The sequence below is a fragment of the Lutra lutra genome, chromosome 7, assembly GCF_902655055.1.
Source record: "Lutra lutra chromosome 7, mLutLut1.2, whole genome shotgun sequence".
NCBI classification, from domain to species: Eukaryota; Metazoa; Chordata; class Mammalia; order Carnivora; family Mustelidae; genus Lutra; species Lutra lutra.
In genome coordinates, this window is record NC_062284.1 from 147,427,220 (window position 1) to 147,446,773 (window position 19,554).

At 42.3% G+C, this 19,554-nt stretch overlaps 1 gene segment (V, D, J or C); it reads right to left on the reverse strand.

Annotated features, from left to right (window-relative positions):
* The window catches only part of LOC125104550 (immunoglobulin heavy variable 7-4-1-like), a 175,192-nt gene that overhangs the window by 37,887 nt on the left and 117,751 nt on the right, over positions 1–19,554 (reverse strand).

Sequence of the window (19,554 nt, forward strand, 5' to 3'; positions counted from 1 at the left end):
AATGTGAGAAAGGAATCCATCAAAATCCTTGAGGAGAACACAGGCAGCAACCTCTTCGACCTCAGCCGCAGCAACATCTTCCTAGGAACATCACCAAAGGCAAGGGAAGCAAGGGCAAAAATGAACTTTTGGGATTTTATCAAGATCAAAAGCTTTTCCACAGCAAAGGAAATAGTTAACAAAACCAAAAGACAACTGACATAATGGGAGAAGATATTTGCAAACGACATATCAGATAAAGGGCTAATGTCCAAAATCTATAAAGAACTTAGCAAACTCAACACCCAAAGAACAAATAATCCAATCAAGAAATGGGCAGAGGACATGAACAGACATTTCTGTAAAGAAGAGATCCAGATGGCCAACAGTCAAATGGCAAAGTGCTCCACATCACTCGGCATCAGGGAAATACAAATCAAAACCACAATGAGATATCACCTCACACCAGTCAGAATGGCTAAAATGAACAAGTCAGGAAATGACAGATGCTGGCGAGGATGCGGAGAAAGGGGAACCCTCCTACACTGTAGGTGGGAATGCAAGCTGGTGCAACCACTCTGGAAAACAGCATGGAGGTTCCTCAAAATGTTGAAAATAGAACTACGCTATGACCCAGCAATGGCACTGCTGGGTATTTACCCTAAAGATACAAACGTAGTGATCCAAAGGGACACGTGCACCCAAATGTTTATAGCATCAACGTCCACAATAGCCAAACTATGGAAAGAACCTAGATGTCCATCAACAGATGAATGGATAAAGAAGATGTGGTATATATACACAATGGAATACTATGCAGCCATCAAAAGAAATGAAATCTTGCCATTTGCGACGACGTGGATGGAACTAGAGGGTATCATGCTTAGCGAACTAAGTCAATCGGAGAAAGACAACTACCATATGATCTCCCTGATATGAGGGAGAGGAGATGCAACATGGGGCTTAAGGGGGTAGAAGAAGAGTAAATGAAACAAGATGGGATTGGGAGGGAGACAAACCATAAGTGACTCTTAATCTCACAAAACAAACTGAGGGTTGCTGGGGGGATGGGTTTGGGAGGGGGGTGGGGTTATGGACATTGGGGAGGGTATGTGCTATGGTGAGTGCTGTGAAGTGTGTAAACCTGGAAATTCACAGACCTGTACCCCTGGGGATAAATATATATTATATGCTTATAAAAAATAAAAAATTATAAATTAAAAAAAAAACTACACTGAGATACCATCTTCCACCAGTTAGAATGGCAAAAATTAGCAAGACAAGAAACAACATGTGTTGGAGAGGATGTGGAGAAAGGGGAACCCTCTTACACTGTTGGTGGGAATGCAAGTTGGTGCAGCCACTTTGGAAAACAGTGTGGAGATTCCTCAAGAAATTCAAAATAGAGCTTCCCTATGACCCTGCCATTGCTCTACTGGGTATTTACCCCAAAGATACAGATGTAGTGAAAAGAAGTGCCATCTGTACCCCTATGTTTACAGCAGCAATTGCCACGGTCGCCAAACTGTGGAAAGAACCGAGATGCCCTTCAACGGATGAATGGATAAGGAAGATGTGGTCCATATACACTATGGAGTATTATGCCTCCATCAGAAAGGATGAATCCCCAACTTTTGTAGCAACATGGACGGGACTGGAAGATATTATGCTGAGTGAAATGAGTCAATCAGAGAGAGTCAATTATCATATGGTTTCACTGATTTGTGGAGCATAACAAATAGCATGGAGGACATGAGGAGTTGGAGAGAAGAAGGGAGTTGAGGGAAATTGGAAGGGGATGTGAACCATGAGAGACTATGGACTCTGAAAACAACCTGAGGTTTTTGAAGGGGTGGGGAGATGTGGTTGAGGGATCCAGTTGGTGGGTATTAGGGAGGGCACGGACTGCATGGAGCACTGGGTGTGGTGCAAAAACAATGAATATTGTTACGCTGAAAGGATATAAAACAATAAATTAATAGAAAAAAAAAAGAACCAGAATAGTGGGAATGAATTAAAAATAAACGTTGTATCTTGAATTAGTGGTGGTTGTCCTCTTGTTTTGTTTTTGTTTTTGTTGTTGTCTTTCTGGGGAGGTGACTGCTGAGTGGTGTTTCAGGCACGTTCCCTGTCCCCATCAAGGGGGTGGGCCCTGAGGAAACTGGATTTTCAGGCTTTTGTTCTCTGGATGTTTTTTTGTTGGTTTGTTCCTTTGTTTTCTCTCCCCTTGGTAGCTTTTGATGGTTTTGGTGGTTTTGAAGAAAGCAAACTGTACCCAGACCTCCCTCTCAGAGAGAAACCTCAGTCTGTTCCCCTCTGGGTGCTCCGGAACACATAAATTCCCCCTCTGAGACTGGCAGAGCACATTCCCAGTCATTGTCTCTGGGGTCACAGGAATGTACGTGGAGAGTGCATAAGGCTGTGGTTCTGCAGGTTGGCGAAGTTCCTTCACCTTCATGGGAGCCATCATGCAGATGCTCTCAAGCACGCTGGCAGCTCAGGGACCAAGACCTGGCTTCTTTGCTGCACTCTCTCTGGCTCAGCACCAGTGGTGGCTGTCCTGGGTTGGCGGACTTAAGCCCCTGTCCCTAACCGTCCCAATTCCCACAACTTCCCCCCCACAATCCTTTGCTCTTTTTGAGTGCTTTCAACCAGACTCCAAGTTAATGCTGGTACCCAGTCTCAGGGCACTCTCATATTGGGGTATTACTTTCCAGTGGGTTGCTTCTGGTGCCTCCCTCCCCCTTTTCTTTATCTTCGATATCAGTCCGACGTTCCCACTCCACTTTACCTGCCCACTGGCGTCTTCTGCCCCGTAGAGATCCAGAAGTGTATAATTCTAATTATACTATATAATATAATATAAATATACATATATACATATAAATAATATAAATATATAATTATATATTATATATAAATATATAATATAAATATTATATAGTATAAATATACAGGCGAATTTTATGGATGATCAGAGTTCTTTGGTAAGTAATCAGCTCACTTAGGGTACAGGTTGAAAAGGCACCTCCTCCTACTTCCCCACCATCTTGTCCCCCTCTGGTCCTGAGTATATTTTAGTCTGTGTGTTAGAAGACACTAAATCCCAAAATTGTAAAGAAAGCGAAACTTATATACAAAAATAAAATTGAATACAGTGAAAGTAAGCAAAAAATGAAGAATATATGTGTAAAAAGTAAGTGTACAAAATACGACTTAGATTAAGACTTAAGAACAGAGTTGTTAACATAAGAAAGTCATTGCGAAGAAAAAAAGGAAAAAAAAAAGAAAATTTTAAACTGAAATAGTAACCAATCATGAGAAATAACCTCAAATTCTATATAGTATATTCCCCTAGAGCTGGAGTTGTGCAGTGCTGAGTGCTCTGTACACGTGGTGTTCCATGCTCTTCCAGCTATTCTTCTGAGGGAGGGGCCTGATGCACTGATTCCCAGGTGTCTCTGTGTCAGTGGAGTTGTTCCAACCCTTGCCAGGTGTCGGGGTCAGTGTAAGATGTTTCTAGTTTTTCTATGTGGCTTTTCTTCCCTGAAGGCATTTGAGTCTCTTTAGAGGATGAGAATAAAAATAGCCACATGGTGATCTCCAGCCCAGGAACTTAATGATCCCAGCTCCTTTCTTCAGTAAACACTCAGGGATAAGAAGTCTTCCCTTCTGTGTGTGGAACCATCTAGACTCCTGTGGTGTGCACCTGCATCAATCCTCCTGGGTAGGTAGAGGGTCGTGCCTCTCTGTCCTTCTCAAGATCCCCCACGGAGAGTGGTCACCTGGTCATATGCACTCCTGAGTCACCCCTCTTGTGGGATGGCGGTGGGCCACTTATATTTTGGCATATGCAACATCCCTCCCCCACACTGAGAGCTGTCACCAGAGCTGGTAGGGTTCAGGGTTTATAGAGAACTGAGCTGAGAGCCCCTCCCAAGTTCTCAGACCATAACGAGTCTCCCTGCTGCAATGCTGAGGAACTCTGCAAGTTCAGGCATTCCCATTTTTTCTGTGTATCCATGATCCTGAGACCACACAGTCCCACCTAAGATTCTGCCCCGCCCCCTTCACCAAAGAGCACTTTTCAAGCAGGAATTTCTCTCACTGGAGCAGATTTCTAATGGTTCTGGTTTTGCCATCAGGGGCTGTATCACTTATTTTGGCCGGCTTTCTGAAGTTCCCTCCCCTGTTGTTTATCCTCTGAAATATCTCTTTTGTTTCACTTCTCGGCCCTCCTTCCTTGAAAAAAGTTCTTTTTCTATTTATAGAATTCCAGCATTTTTTTCCGTACCTCTCAGATTGAACTCAGGTGTTCAGAGTGATTAGATAGCTATCTCGCTAAATTCATGGAAACAGATGAAATGAAGCCTCCATCTCTTTTACCATCTTGCTTGATCAGTGCATTTAAGAATTCTTTTTTTTTTTAAAGATTTTTTTTTAATTTATTTGTCAGACAGAGAGGGAGAGAGAGCAAGCACAGACAGACAGAATGGCAGGCAGAGGCAGGGGGAGAAGCAGGCTCCCCGCCAAGCAAGGAGCCCGATGTGGGACTCGATCCCAGGACGCTGGGATCATGACCTGAGCCGAAGGCAGCCGCTTAACCAACTGAGCCACCCAGGTGTCCCAAGAATTCTTAACCATACATCATAATAGTCCAATTACAGATTATTGAGGAGAAGAGTAAACATCACTCAAGAGCTTCCCCTCAGCCTCTGGAAAGGGGTTTCATGTTTTTGGTTATATGTGGGATATTTATTTCATATAAGGTGAAAATATGACCCTGTTATTTTCTCTATATTCAGAATGAGTTTGATTTAAGGAGATGCATATTGATGCCCACATTTACAGAATATTGATGTGTGATGGTTCACTCTATATGTCAAAGTGACTAGGCCATGGGTGCCCAAATTAAACACTGCTTATTTGGGTGCCTATAATGCTGTTCCAGAAGAGACTGGTATTTGTAACCATGGTCTAGGGCCAGTGGGCCTCATCCAATCCATTAAGGTTCTGAATAGAATGAAATGCAGAGGGAGGAATTCCCTCATTCTTCTTTCCTGTATGTTTGATCTGGAAGATGCTTGATCTGGAACAGGAACAGTCCTGTCCTTCTGCCTTTGGAGATAATTGCTCTTTCATATCTCCATATCTCCATAGCAACCTGTGCTATTTCAACAAAGCTAAAATATTAGACCCATGCTGCCCTTTCCCTGGAAAGTGGCAGACCCAGGTCATCCTGTTCACAAGAAAGTTTCTGGGACCCCCAAGATTTCACCAGGTATCCCCCAGTCTCCACCAACTGCACTTCACATGGACACTTGCAGACATGAGATCTCCACTGTTTCTCTCACTCATACCTAGTCACATACTCAATATCTCTTTTTCAAAATAAATTAGCTTTTGAAATAATAACTAGGGAAACCCAGCCAAGCACAAATTCCATAGTGAGTTGTTTGTGTTCTGTCTTGATCACTGCATAGGAACAATTTGGATTCCTGGGCCAGGGGCTCCTCTCTCATTTCTAGGGTCAGGGCTGGGCTTCTTTGATCAGCAGATGGAGGGCCCTATTTGCATGTCTTCTGCCTATACAGCTAGCTTGGGATCTGTGTTTAGAGAGTGGGCAACGACCAGATCAGATGTGATTGCTTTCACTCAGTGGTATTGACATTTGCAAAATCGGATTTTTGTTTAAATGATTTTCCAGAGTACACACTTGGGTTTCATGTGCTATGTAGTTTTTACAGATTCACACAAATCTTGGGGCATAAACACCATCTTACCACATAAAGACATGTGAACCTACATCCAGAATTGTAGAGGGTTTGTGAGATGTCCAAGAGCACCTATGGGGTGAGAGTGAGCCTCAGGATGTATACCTGTGCTCCTCCCCATGGGATCTGTTGCCTTCCTGAACCACTTGAAGAACAGAATGGCAGGGTCATGAGGAATGTGGAACCCCTGTATGAGGACAGGGTGTTTTTGCTTATTCTAGAGTTTCCCTGAAATACAGAGAGAATCAGTGTTCTCAGGTGTGTTTTCAAGTCTCTGACATTGCACTATCTCTGCCTTCCTCCTGAGTCATCTCTGGGATTATCTGTAATAGCTATGGTGTGTGTAGTTGACACATGATGAAGGTCACACGTGTGGAGTGTGTGATATGGGAAGAACTGGGTCAGAGCGAACATTGTCAAGAGTGAGAAGGTCATGTCCCCTTAGATTTTCCTGTATTTTCCGTGGAATTCCTCCTTCTTCTCTTCCTTTCTTCACCCTGTCCCACATAACTATTGATCTTTCTCATGTCATCTTACACTAGGTTCAATTTTCTAGAATATATAAATGTTAATTTTACTGTATGTCCTTTTATTTTTAGGGCTCATTTTTCTCAGCATCTATCATTGGGAATACATCCATGTTGCTGCACATAGCAAAAATCATCAGTTTTATTTATTTTTTTTTAGTGTTCCAAGATTCATTGTTTATGCACCAAACCCAGTGCTCCATGCAATACGTGCCCTCCTTAGTACCCACCACTAGGCTCACCCAACTCCCACTGCTCTCCCCTCCAAAACCGTCAGTTTGTTTCTCAGAGTACACAGTCCACTTTATTTATTGGCAGCATTGCAGACAAGGAACATAGGAGAATTTTATTTTTGAAGCAGTTTTTAGAGTGGGGATAATTTCCAGTTTCAGGTATTTCAATAAAGTTGGCTCCCAGCCTGGACTTGAAGGTGTAGTGTTCAGAGGATGTGTTATTTATACACTTTCCACAACAACAACTAAGCTGAAGTAGATGTGGAGGCAAACATTTGCATCAATGTGGGAGTATATCTGACTCGGGAGGGTTTTCTTATTATGTGGATGTTCTTCGGAACTCAGATTCACACATGGGAATTAGTATTTACTTATTTACTCATTTCCTGCAGTGTTATGCTTAAGGTTAGTGTTAGTGTTAGAGATAGGGTTAGATTTAGGGGTTAGAGATTAGGGGCTAAGGGCTAGGGCTTAGGGCATGTGCCCAGTATCCCGAAGTTCAGAGAGTCCCCCGAAAATAAATCTCAACATTGGCTAGGATGAGACTAGACTTCACAGCCTTCTACTGCGCTGAGGTAATAATGGGATTTTGTGCTCTACATAATCGTTTTTAAAAATGCTGATTCTAGAGGATGGCAAGATGGTTAAAGAGTAGGGGACTTTATTTAAACTGATCCCCCAAATTGAGCTGGAAACATAACAAGTCATTCTGAATGCTCACGAAATCAACCTGGGATGTAAGAAGATATATCAGGATCTATACCAACAGAATATCTCTGATGGCCAGTTTTGTGGTATGAAGTGGAGAGTCATGATTCTGCGGGGAGATACTGGAAGATAAATGGAAGGGGGAGGGATCCTCCAGGACCATGCATCTCCAGAGTGCAAAAGTCTCCCAGGCAGGGGACTGGGCACAGAGTCACAGACCAGTAGCCTTGCAGAAAGGACTTTAGAGCAACCCCCTCTCTGAAACATGGAGCTGCAGTGGCACATGTGTGAACTGGGGGCAGCTGGTGGTTTTGGAAGCACAAAGGGCAGAGACATGCCTGGACCGTGTAGCAAGGGCTGGGAGTGCTGCTGTGAGGTGCACAACCCAGGATCTTGTGATTTTTAGCAGCACAGACAAAATGGAGTTAGTGTGACCTGAAGGGCTTTCTGGAGAATAGACTGTGATCTCTTTGTTCTGAGACAGAAGTCTGAATATGGTCATTTCTGCTCTGACTCTCAGAAGAGACACAGAAAGCCACCATCAAAAACTTTCAGAGGATAAATTATCCCCAAACCGGTTTTCACTGAGCCCATTCCCCTATAGAGTGTAGGGCAACTCTGCCCAAACAGGGTTGCCTGAGTAACTGCACCTCAGGTTCCTCCCCCAGAAGACAGGCTGAAAGAACAAGAGTCCTAAGACCTTAAGGTCCCTATAAAACAAGTGCATCTTTCCTGGGTTGTGGTCAATAATTTGGACTTTGTACATTCCCTCAATCACTCTTCATCAGGATGATGATTCCTTATACAGGAAAAATTCAGAGACTGTGACCTCTGCCACAGAACTAATGGATATGGATATAAGCAAGATGTCAAAAATATACTTCAGGGTAACAGTTATGCAGACAACAGCTAGGCTGGAGGAAACCATTAATGGCAACATAGATTCTCTCAGGCAGAAGTGCAAGATGATCTGGCAGAACATAAAAATGCTGTCAGTGAGATCCATTCTAATCTAGATACTCTAAGAGCTAGGGTAAATGAGGCAGAAGAATTAATTAGTGATGTAGAAGACAAACTGATGGAAAGGAAGGAACAGGAGGAGGCCTGGAAAAAAACAGCTTAGAATTCATGAAAATAGAATTTGAGAAATAAAGGTGCTAATCCTTTATAGAAATGTACCGTGTGAGAATTATTGGGATCCCTCTGGGGGTGGAGAGAGAGAGAAGACTAGAAGATATATTTGAAAAAGTCCTAACTGAGAATTTCCCTGATCTTTGGGTGAAAAAAGCACTCATGTCCTAGAGGCATAGAGGACCCTCCCAAGATCAAGGAGAATAAACCAATGCCCTGGCGTGTAGTAGTAAAAAACGCAAATCTTAAAACCAAGGGAACCATCTTAAGGGCATTTAGGGGAAAGAGATCCCTTACATACAGAGGGAGGAACATCAGAATAATGTCAGACCTGTTCACAGAGTCCTAGAAAACCAGAAAGGGTTGACAAGACATATTCAGGGTACTAAATGAGAAGAATATGTAACCAAGAATACTTTATCTGGCAAGGATCTCATTTAGAATGGATGGAGAGGCAAGGAGCTTCCAAGACTGACAGAGACTGAAATAATATGTGACCACTAAGCCAGCCCTGCAAGAAATATTAAGGGCGGTTCCTTAAAAAGAGAACGACCCTGAGAGAAATTTACAGAGATAATCTAAAAAAACAAGGCCCTCGCAGGCAACATGATGACAATAAAATCATATCTTTTGATAAGCACTCTCAGCATGAATGTCCTAAATTTTCCCATAAAATGGCACAGAGTTGCAGATTGGATAAGACAGGACCCATCCATATGTTGTCTACAAGGGACTCATTTTCAACCTAAATACACCTCTAGACTGAAAGTGAAGGGATGGAGAAACACCTCGAATGCCAACTGGCCTCAAAAGAAAGCTGGGATAGTGATTCTCATATCAGACAAATTAGATTTTAAGCTAAAATCAGAGTAGTAGTCAGAGATAGAGAGGGCACCATATCATGCTAGAAGGGTCTGTCCACCAAGAAGATCTAACAAATGTAAATATCTATGCCCCCAACATGGGAGCAGTCAACTACATAAGCCAATTGTTAGTCAAAAAGAAGAGAGATATTGATAATAATACCTTAATTGTAGGAGACCTTAATACTCCAGTCTCAGCAACAGACTCATCATCTAAGCAGAAAATCAACAAAGAAACAAAACTTTTGAATGACACATTGGTCCAGATGGACCTCATCGATACATACAGAACATTCCACCCGCAAACAACAGAATACTCATTCTTCTTGGGTGCATATGGAACCTTCTCCAGAATTGACCACATACTGGGTCACAAATCAGGTCTCAACTGACACCAAAAGACTGAGATTATTCCATGCATATTCTCAGAACATAATGCTTTCAAACGGAACTCAACCACAAGAAAAAGTTTGGGAGAAATTCAGACACTTTTAAGCTAAAGAACATCCTGCTGAAGAATGTTTGGGTCAACCAGGAAATCAAGGAAGAACTTAAACATTTCATGGAAAACAATGAGAATGAAGACACTTCAGCCCAAAATCTATGGAATACAGCAAAGGCAATCCTACGGGGGGGGGGGGGGGGATATATAGCCATCCAAGCCTCCCTCAAAAAAAAAAAAAATCCTTAATACACTAACTATGTTTAGACCTTAAGGAAGTGGAGAATCAACAACAAATTAAGCCTAACCTATGCACTGGAAGGGAAACAATTAAGATTAGAGGAGAATTCAATGAATGAGAAACTAGAAATACAGTAGAACACGTCAATGAAACTAGAAGCTGGTTCTTTTAAAGACTTAATAAGATAAATAAGCCACTGGCCAGACTTATCCAAAAGTAAAGAGAAAGGACCCAAATTATTAAATTATGAATGAAACTGAGAGATCATGACTAACACCAAAGCAATAGAATCAATCATAAGGAATTTTTATCAACAGCTATATGTCAACAAGTGAAGCAATATAAAAGAAATGGATGCATTCCTGGGAACCTATAAACTTCCAAGACTGGAACAGAAAGAAATAAACAATCTACACAGATGAATAACCAGTAATGAGATTCATTCAATGATCATGAACCTCCCCAAAACAGGAGTCCAGGACATGCTAGATTCTGTGGGGGAATTCTACCAAATATTCAAAGAAGAAATAATACCTATTCTCCTGAATCTTTTTCAAAAATTAGAAACAGATGGAAAACTTCCAGACTCATTCTATGAGGCCAGCATTACCTTGAGCCCGAAACCAGGCAAAGACCCCATCAGTTAGGAGCATTTCAGACCAATATCCCTGATGAATATGGATGTCAAAAGTGTCAAGTAGATCCTAGATGATTGCACACGATAGTAAAAGAAAAGGATCATCTATCATGACCAGGTGGGATTTTCCCTGAGCTGCAACATCCGTTCAACATTTGCAAATCAGTCAGTATGATAGAACAAATTAGTAAGAGAAGAGAGAACAACATGGTCCTCTCATATGATGCAAAAAGAGCATTTGATAAAACACAGCATCCTTTCCTGATTAAAACTCTTCAGAGTGTAGGGATAGAGGGAACATTCCTCAAATTCATAAATTCCATCTATGAAAATCCCACAGTGAATATCATTCCTTTAGGATCAGGAATATGACAAGGTTGACCCCTTTAGCCACTATTGTTCACTGTTGTACTAGAAGTTCAAGCAACAGCAATCAGACAACAAAAAGAAATAAAAAGTATTCAAATAGGCAAAGAAGAAGTCAAACTCTCTTTGCAGAAGGCATGTTACATTATGTGGAAAACCCAAAAGACTCCACCCTTAAATTACTAGAACTCATACAGCAATTCAGTAATGTGGCAGGATACAAACCCAATACACAGAAATCAGTTGTTTTGTATGTACTAACAATGAACCTGTGGAAAAAGTAATTAGAGAATTGATTCCATTTACAATAGCAAAAAAAATAATAAGATACCTTGGAATAAACCTAACCAAAGAGGTAAAGGATCTGTACTCCAGAAACTACAGAACACTTATGAAAGAAATGGAGGAAGACTCAAAAAGATGGAAAAACATTTCATGCTCATGGTTTGGAAGAATAAATATTGTTAATATATCTATGTTGCCAAGAAGAACCTTTAATTTCCATAATGATCTAAATACTATAGTCGTTTTTCAAAGTGCTGGAACAAACAATTCTGTAATTTGCCTAGAATCAGAAAAGATCCCAAATCAAGAAGAAAATGTTGAAAAAGGGAAACAAAGCTGGGGGCATCACATTGCCTGATTTCTAGCTATATTACAGAGCTGCAATCACCAAGACAGCATGGTATTGGCACAAAAACTGACACTTACACCAGTGGAACAGAGTAGAGAACCCAGAAATGGACCCTCAACTCTATGTCAAGTAATTGACAAAGTAGGAAAAAATATCTAATGCAAAAAAAGAGGGTCTCTTCAATAAATGGTGCTGGGAAAATTGGAGAGTTATATACAGAAAAAATGAAACTCGGCCATTTGCTTATACCATACACAAATATAAACTCAAAATGGATGAAAAACCTCAATGTGATACAGGAATCCATCAGAATCCTAGAGTAGACCATCTCTTGTTCTATCCTCTTCGACATTGGCCACAGCAACTTCTTACAAGACATGCCTCCAAAGGCAAAGGAAACAAAAGCAAAAATGATCTTTTGGGACTTCGTCAAGATAAAAACCTTCTGTATAACAAAGGAAACAGTCAATGAAACAAAGAGGGAACCCACGGGATGGGAGAAGATATTTACAAATGATACTACAGACAAAGTGATGAGATCAAAGACCTAAAAAGAACATCTCAAACTCAACACCCAAAAAACAGATAATCATGTCAAAAAATGGGCAGAAGCCATGAACAGACACTTCTCCATAGGAGACATATGAATAGTCAAGAGGCACATGAAAAAGTGTCCATTCTCATTAGCCATCAGGGAAATTCATATCAAAACCACACTGAGATACCACCTTTCACCAGTTAGAATGGCAGAAGTGACAAGGCATAAACAATGAATCTCAGAACACTGAAAAAATAAAATAAAATAAAAGTGACAAGGCAAGAAACAACAATGTTGGAGAGTTTGTAGGGAAAGGGGAACCCTCTTACACTGTTTGTGGGAATACACGTTGGTGCAACTGTCTTTGAAAACAGTGTGGAATTTCCTTCAGAAATTAAAAAAATAGAGCTACCATATGAACCTCCAATAGCACTACTGAATATTTACTCCAAAGATACAGATGTGGTGAAAAAAGGGCCCTCTGTACCCCAATGTTCAAAGCAGCAATGGCCACGGTCAACAAACTGTGGAAAGAACCAAGATGACTTTCAACAGATGAATGGATAAGGCAGATGTGGTCCATATACACTATGGAGTATGATGCCTCCCTCAGAAAGGATGAATACCCAACTTTTGTATTAGCATGGACAATACTGGAGGAATTATGCTGAATGAAATAAGTTAAGCAGAGAGAGTCAATTATTACATGGTTTCACTTACTTGTGGAGCATAAGGAATAACACGGAGGACAGTGGGTGAAAGAGAGGAGAAAGGAGTTGGGTGAATATGCAGGGGAGACGAACCATGAGAGACTGTGGACTCTGAAAATAATCTGAGGGTTTTGAAGGGGCGGGGGGTGGGAGGTTTTGTGATCCTGGTGGGTGGGTATTACAGAGGGCACGGATTGCATGGAGCACTGTGTGTGGTGCATAAACAACGAATCTTGGAACAGTGAAAAAATAAAATAAAATGTAAAAATGTTTTATATTCGTGTGTGTGTGTGTGTGTGTGTAATCTTCAAACTCTGTATGCACACAACATCCTAGTTCAGGTTTCCTCCTCTTTCCCACACTGTGATTAACATTGACACTGTGAGTATTGTTCAAAATAGAGACAGTACCATGGCTCTTAATTCTCTTGCTTTGGATTTTTGATGCCTCTGTAGGCTCATATCCAGCATGCACTTTACACTGCTTCTAACAAACTCGGACAATGAGCTGGGTGGTCCTCTGATGAACAGAGAATGTATCTGGGACACCTGTAAGGTTCAGATGACATACATGGAGATATTTATAATTCTTTAGTATTTTGGGACAGAACAAGCCAGTGTAAGTGACACTGTCTTTTGTGCATGTTAGTATAGTTGTTTTCCCAAATATCCAAGTCAGAGATTCAAGAGGAAGCACAGAATCATGTGTGCAGAGAGGCTCCCTTGGGGAAAAAGCTTGAAGGCATAAATGCCAAAGACCCTGACAGGAAACTTGCCCATATCCTCCAGCTGTGCCTGCTCCTGGGGCTTAAAGACAGAACTGGTGAGTGGCGTCCGCCCCCTGGTGGTCCAGATCCTGTCCTACAGTGAGGTTTGTTGGCTCACACTTATGTCCTCTCACTGTGCCCATTGCACAATAATACACAGCCGTGTCCTCAGCTCTCAGGCTGTTCATCTGCAGATACAGCGTGTTCTTGCCGTTGTCTCTGGAGATGGTGAATCAGCCTCTCACAGAGTCTGTGTAGTATGTGTTACTTCCATCATTGCTAACACATGCGACCCAGTGCAGCCCCTTCCCTGGAGCCTGGCAGACCCAGTTCATGAAGTAGCTACTGAAGGTCAATCCAGAGGCTGCACAGGAGAATCTCAGAGACCCACCCAGGCTTCACCAGGTCTCCCCCAGACTCCACCAGCTGCACCTCACCCTTGACACCTGCAGACACAAGACATCCTGGTCAGGAAACTGTCACACATCCAGTGTTTCTCTCACTCGTATTCAGTCTCACACTCAAGGTCCCTAATTCTCTGAAATTTACCTTTTAAAAGAGCAACAAAGAAAAGCCAGCCAAGCACAAACTCCATGGTGAGTTTTCGTTATCCTGTCCTGATTAGTGAATGGGAACACCTGGAAGTATGGGGGCTGGGGCTCCTCTCCCAGCTGCAGGGTTAGGGTTGGGCTGCTTTAATGAGCAGAGCAAAGGCCCTATTTGCATGTCCTCTCAGTATATATTCATCTTGGGGCCTATATGAACAGAGAGGGCAGTCACCAGAGCAGGTGTGATTGCATTTGATTTCGTGGAATTGACAGCCTTATGGAAAAAATATTTTTATTATATGTTTTTCTAGAGCACAGGGTTAACCTCCATGTGCTACCTTTTTTTTTTACAAATGCACAAAATCTTTAGGTGTAGATTTAATGTGACCCCATTAAGAGATGAGAGTGTATACCTAGAATTTTAGATGGCTTTTGAGGAGTCTAGAGCATGTACAGGGTAAGAGCGACCCCATGATCTGTTCTGTGCTCCTGCCACAGGATGTACTTCACCCATGGACCACCTGCAGGACAGAGTGTCAGGCTCATGAGGAATGTGGAGCCCCACCTGTAATGGGGACAGGATGATTTTGCTTGTTTTAGAGATTACCTGAAATAAAGAGAGAATGATGGTTCATGGAGTTGCATTTTCCAGTTTCTAATATTTCTTTATTTCTACATTCTGCCAGAGTCATCTCTGTGGTTATTGGCAATAGACTTGATGAGTGTACATGACACTCAGGGTGTGTGTGGACCTGAACAGAGACCTGCTGCCATCACTGATCAAAGTGAAGAATGTATACCAGGTGTGCTTATGTTTATGTGGGTGGAGGTGGGATTCTAGGGAACAGACATTTGGGGCTCCCAGGAGCCTGTGATGTTGTGGACATTACCAACGACAACTCTGGCTGGATAGTAGGTAGTATTCCCTGTTTAGTGTAGAGACCAATTAGAAAAAGGTTTGCAGACAACTAAAGAGTGAAAATGTCTACAGGTAATGTGGGTGCCTTTGAGTGTTTCCAGTATTGAGCACAGCACGTGGACCCTACCATCTCGACCCCAGGAAGAGTCACAGATGCAAGTGGGTTTCAAATCAGGACAAGGGTTAACAACAGAACATTCAGTGACAGGTGCACAACTCATGGCAATCAGTATAACGCAACTTTGTAAGGTGATTCTCAGACTCCATTCCCCCAGGGTGGTCACATCCACAACTTCTGGAAAGGTTAAAAAAACAACCAGCATCTTGGGGTGCCTGGGTGGCTCAGTTGGTTGAGCAGCTTCCTTCAGCTCAGGTCATGATCCCGGACTTCCAGGATCGAGTCCCGCATCGGGCTCCCAGCTCCTTGGGGAGTCTGCTTCTCCCTCTGACCTTCTCCTCTCTCATGCTCTCTCTCACTCATTCTCCCTCAAATAAATAAATAAAATCTTAAAAAAAAAATAAAGTTCCACAGTCTCAGGAACCCTGTCTCCCTTTTCTAAAGGTTCTCCTATGTGTCCACTGTGTCTATTTCACAACGTCCTAGGATAGCCAGCTGGGTAGTCCTATCTGCAGGAGGGAGCATGTAGGAAATCCACCCTTGAACCTCATTGAAGGACCTTATCAGGTACTTTTTACAACAAATGCAGCAGGGGAACTCCAGAGCATCAGTGCTTGGGTTCATGTGTCACGAATGTCTTCGTCTGCTCCAGCTGCTGTAACAATGTACATGGACTGGGTGGTTTTAAATAGCAGACACTAATTTATCTCAGTTCTGTATTATGGGGAGTCCCAGGTCAGGGGCAGACAGCTTTGAAGTCTGGAGAGCACCCACCTCCTAGTCCATCCTTTCCCTGTCACCTCACAGGGGGTCACAGTGCAGGGAGCTTTCCCAGTCCTGGAGTATAAGGGCACTAATCTCACCATGAGGCTGCACACTCCTGACATAAATGCTTCCCTAAGGCCCCACCTTTTCCTCATACCACATCGTCCTTATGTTTCAACCTGTGATGGTAGAGGTCACACACTTTGAGCAGATCTCAGCAATGGAAAAATCCGTTAGTTGTTCCCTGAAGGTAGAAGCCTCCTCCCAACCAGCATGTCAACCTGAGGACTCTCAAGGATCCAGCAGAAGCTTCTGGTCTCTGCAAGCACACAGTGAACACAAGAACTTCAGAGCCAGTTGGTGACCTTGGGGAGTGGACAGCTTCCCTCTTAGACACTGGTTAAGACTTCAGTCCATCTCTATTATCATTTTATAATTTGTGCTTTTTCCCTGTGACATTCTTTTCATTTACAAAGGATTCTGTTTTCTACTTAGAATGGCAATTTTTCTTTTTTGTTCTCCAAGTTCTCATATTTTTCAGTGGACGTAGTCATCACAACCTATCCATGATTATTGCCTGCTTGCACCTTAACCTTCATCCCTCCCTCTTCTCACACCCCACACTTGGGAAACCTAACAAGAATCCCTGGATTCTCCCTCCTTGGTCAGTGTAGGAGACTGCCTCTACACAAGACGCTCCCCTGAATGAAAGTGATAAATTTTTAGACTCTCTCTCATGTTAGTGCACATGCATGCATGCGTGTGTGTGTGTGTGTGTGTGAGAGAGAGAGAGAGAGAGAGAAGAGAGAGAGACAGATCTTCAGACTCCACATTTACACAATGTCCTCATGGGTTTCTCTCTGCTTTCACATGCTTCAATAATATTAATGCTGTGAGCATAGTTCCAGATAGTGACCCTATCACTGGTCTTTTTTCACTTTCCTTATTTTTTTGTTCCCTCTATAGCATCATGGCCAGGTTGCACTTTATGCTGTTTCTAGAAAATTTGCACATTGAGCTGGGGGGTCCTTTGATACACAGTGAGTGCATCTGGGACTCCTGAAAATGTTCAGAATATGTGCATGTAGATATATGTAATTCATTCATATTTAGGGACAGGAACAAATACATGCAAATGACAGACTTGCACTTGTTAGTATAGTTGATTTCCTAACTTCTTACATCAGAGAGTGAAGATGAAGCACAGAATCATGTGTGTAGAGAGGCTCCCTGGGAGAAAATACTCCATGGAAAGAAAACCCCAGACCCTGAGAGGAAACCTGCCCATTTCCTCCATCCACGTCTGTTCATGTCGTTTAAAGACAGAATTGTAAGATGCACCTGCTATTGGTCCATATCCCCTTCTATAGAGAGGTTTGTGTCTGAGCTCATACTGATGTTCCCTCACTCTGTCATTCACACAGTGTTTTCAGGCTGTTCTTCTGCAGATACAGCATGTTCTTGGTGTCATCTCTGTAGCTGGTGAGTTGGCCCTTCACAGAGTCTGCATAGCTTGTGCTACTTCCATCACTGCTAATATGTGAGACCCACTGCAGCCCCTTCCCTGGAGCCTGGAAGACTCATCTCAAGGCATTACTACTGAAGGTGAATCCAGAGGCTGCACAGGAGAGTCTCAGGGACCCACCAGGCTTCACCAGTTCTCCCCCAGACTCCACCAGCTGCACTTCACACTGGACACCTGCAGGCCCAAGACATCCTGGTCAAGAATCTGTCACACACCCACTGTTTCTTTCATTACTATCCACTCACATACTCAATGTCTTTTTTTTCTCTATGAATAACATGTGATGTAGGTATCCATTTATCACCATTTTATGGGTGGATACATCCACACTGCAACAGAGAGGGGCTTTGTGAGTGTCCAAGAGCACACAGCAGGTGAGTGTGAGCCCATGTCTGGGCCTGTGCTCCCCACCATGGGACTTTCCTGTTTACCTGAACTACTTCCAGGTCAGAGTTGATCTTTCTCAGTGAGGTCTGCAATGTTCCTGAGTTTCAAGATTCCTAAATATACTGAAGGGTGGAAACCAACTCTTCCTGTCTCAGAATTTTGGAGTCACTGACAATCCTAGGGAGAAACTCACAGAGTTGATGCAGACACTGGGTTTTCAAAAACCACAAGGAGCATTTATACATGATCTTTCTATACACACTCATGGAAGCCTCAATGAAAATAAAATGGTGGAATCATTAGCAAACAATGAAACTCACAACACCTGAGATTAGAATGGATGTTGTTATTTAGGGAAATTTCTTCATCCATGAAATGGAGATCATTGTACTTCTAATCTCACAGTTATTGCCAAGATCATAGAGTTAAACTTATCCCAGTGACCTAGCACTTTGCAAATTTGGGTATTAACTTTCTGATGATTGATTCCAAGAAGGGAAAGCACTTCTGTGCTTTGACACATTTTATAAACCCCTACACTGTCTTCTGGGAGTGAAAGCAATGGTTCCCTTTCCATGCAGCTAAAATCTGATATTGTGCCTACACTTGCTCCCAATTATTTTTAGTGTCAATAATTAATGAAATTTCCCTTCATCTGAAAATTCACATCAGAAGCAGGTATTGGAATACATGGATGGTGCCAGGTGGTGAAGACCAGGGGAAGAGCACATGGGAGATGGGTATCCTCAAGCTTGGGCTTGTTCCCTACCTAGGATGGGAGGTGCTAGAGTATGCCAGCTGACACTTGTCCATGCTTCATGAGTACCCAGCAGCACCCTCTGAACCAACCAGGTAGAGGAGCACGGGACTATCACACAGAGGCAGGACACGGGAGGCAATTGTTCCTGGACATGCTGCCCATGAGGTGTGGATGCAGATGAGCTAGGAAGAGCAGCTGGGGTGTTAAGTCCTAACCATGTGGCACTGCATTGAGAATCATGACTATTTTATTTTTATATTATTCAAAGATTTTATTTATTTGTTTGTTTGTTTATTTGTTTATTTATTAATGAGAGAAAGGAAGATACTTGAGGGTCCATTTTTGGCCTCTCTATTCTGTTCCACTGATCTATGTATCTGTTTTTCTGCTAATACCATGATTTCTTGATGATCTCAGCTTTGCATTGTGACGGTCCCACTTTTGGTTTTCTTTTTTTTAATTTATTTTTTATTTTATTATTTAAGCTTTATTTTATTTTTTCAGTGTTCCAAGATTCATTGTTTATGCATCACACCCAGTGGTCCATGCAATACATGCCCTTCTTAATACCCACCACCAGGCTCCCCTGTGATCTGGGGTCCTTTCTGGCTCCATACAGATTATAGAGTTGTTTGTTCCCAGCTCTGTGAAACATGTTGATGGTATTTTGATAGAGATTACATTGAATATATAGATTGCTCTGGGCAGCATAGACATTTTAACACTGTTCATTCTTCCATTCCATGAGCATGGAATATTTCTCCATCTCTTTGTGTCTTCCTCAGTTTGTTTCATAAGGGTTCCATAGTTTCTAGAGTACAGATGTTTTACTTCTTTGGTTAGATTTATTCCTAGAGGTCTTATGGTTTTGGTGCAATTGTGAATGGGATCAATTTATTATCTCCTCTTTCTTAAATCATATTTTAATGTATAGAAGTACCACTGATCTCTGTGCATTAATTAAACATCCTGCCACGTTGGTC